Genomic DNA, 2263 nt, shown 5'->3' on the forward strand with positions numbered 1-2263 from the left:
TTTTTTTTTTTTTTGAGGATCCTCCATACTGACATCCTCTGATCCTTTATCTCAAACTCTAACCAAACTCCAACCTTAAATTAAAAATAATAATTTTAATTTGTGTGTTTATTTTTAAAGTATGCATGTGTATGTGTGTGTGCATGTTTGTATATATGTATTTGTGGGAATTAATTTTCTCCACCAAGTTCTTCCAGGGTTGAACTCAGTCCTCAGGCTTGGCAGGTGCATTTGCTCACTGAACCACCTCACCCGGCCTTACCCTGATTTGTAAATCACATGTGTGATTTGATTATAAGTACAGACCTTAGTGCTTGTGGAGAGTAAAGAAGAAGGAGAGTGTAAAGCAAGCCTTGGTAGAATAAAGGTGGGTCTGTAGACAGATGCACTTGATGGTCTTTGGGCACCAAGGAAGCTAAGTAAAGGAGATGAACAGACTGCTAGGAGGGTGAGGCATTTGATCTGTCCCTTAGGGAGTGTGACGGTTTCTAGCGATGACTGTACTTTAATGTATGTGTCCTAGGAAATGGGCATCTTTAGTGGTTCTGATGAAAAACATCTATGAAGGTGAGGAAGTGAAGACACAGAAAGACCAGCGAGTTCGACTTTTTTTTTATATGTATAAAACTTCCTGAGTGTAGGACAGTGGCATTCCATCTGAATGTACTCCAGGAAGAGTGGCTGAGGAGGGATGTGGCCCAGCCTTCATCCAGTTTGGTCCTTCCTGAGATATCTCTAAGCATAAACGAGGGAAATAAACTGTTCCATCACACATCCCTAGGTATTGCTTATATCTTACTTGGACAAAGATTGTAAATTAAATGTTATCTCAATGCCCGGAGTGCAGTTAAAGGTACTGAGATAAAATTTAATAGTCCCTCTGGCTTAAGATAAGAAAGATAACCTCTCTTGGAGATGGAAATGTCTTAGAAGGGATGAAAGCAGCTTTAGGGAGGAAAAATACTTCCCTCCAGGATGTACTTTGGGATGAAAAAGTCTCTTAGTCCCCGTGATGGAGCCTAACTTTCATAGCTTAACTCAGGATGATTTTAAGTCATGTATAACTAAATTAATATTAATTACTTACTATTCCAGCCATTCAAACTGAGATACATGTAGCTAACCCAGCCAGTAAATACATAGGAATGCCTTTCAGATATAGTTTTTATGTATTGTAAATGTAATGTATATGAACATTTTTTTAATTTTGAGAGAATCTCATCCAACATATCCTGATCATATTTATTCCCCACTGTCCTCCAATTCCTCTCAGATCCACCTCACCCTTCACACTCTTTGTGTCCTCTCTCTCCCTCCCTTTGGAAGCTTTCTTAGCAGTTGTCTTGGTCCTCTGGCTCTTACAGTCTTTCCACCCCTCTTCTGCAATATTCCCTGATGGTTAAGCACAGGGATTGAATTATAAATATATTAATTAGGGCAGGCATCCCAGGGATGTTTGTTTATTTATTTATTTATTTAAAAGACTTCTATTCTTGTTTTAGGTATATGAATGTTCTGAGTGCTTATCTGTGCACCACATGTCTGCAGTGCCCAAAGAAGCCAGAGTTGGTACTATAGAGTTATAGATGGTTATGGGTCACTGTGGGTGCTGGGAATTGAACCAGAAGACTCTAGAGAAGCAGACAGAGCTTGTTTTCAGCAGCCAGAGCTCTTAATCTCTGAGTCATTTCTCCAACCCTAGATGCATTTCTTATCGTAAAATAAAGGCTGGCTTGTGTGATGGTTATTTTGGGGTGTCACATTGACTGTATCTGGAATTAACTAAACCCAAGCTGAGACAGCCAGACAGTGGTGGTGCATGCCTTTTATACCAGCACTTGGGAGGCAGAGGCAGACAGATTTCTGAGTTCAAGGCCAGCCTGGTCTACAGAGTGAGTTCCAGAACAGCCAGGGCTACACAGAGAAGCCCTGTCTCGAAAAAACAAACAAACCAAACAAAAAGACCAGCTGAGACATTTAGTCTTTTGAAATATATATATATATATAATAGAGATATATTTTATATGTCTATATATAGATATAGATATATTCAATCAGTTCTGTTTCTCTAGAGAACTCTGACTAATACATATTGTCAGATAGCTAGGTAAGCAGGCTCTCAGGACACAGGGACTGGACCTCTCTCTAGTAAATGAAAGCCTATAAAACCAAGAACTAACATTACTGGTCAGCAGAATGAAACTTCAGTCATCTCTCTGACCCTGGAAGAAGACATGACATCTGAACTTCTTGGAAGGTTGTT

The sequence above is a fragment of the Mastomys coucha genome, unplaced genomic scaffold (genome assembly GCF_008632895.1).
Source record: "Mastomys coucha isolate ucsf_1 unplaced genomic scaffold, UCSF_Mcou_1 pScaffold23, whole genome shotgun sequence".
NCBI lineage: Eukaryota > Metazoa > Chordata > Mammalia > Rodentia > Muridae > Mastomys > Mastomys coucha.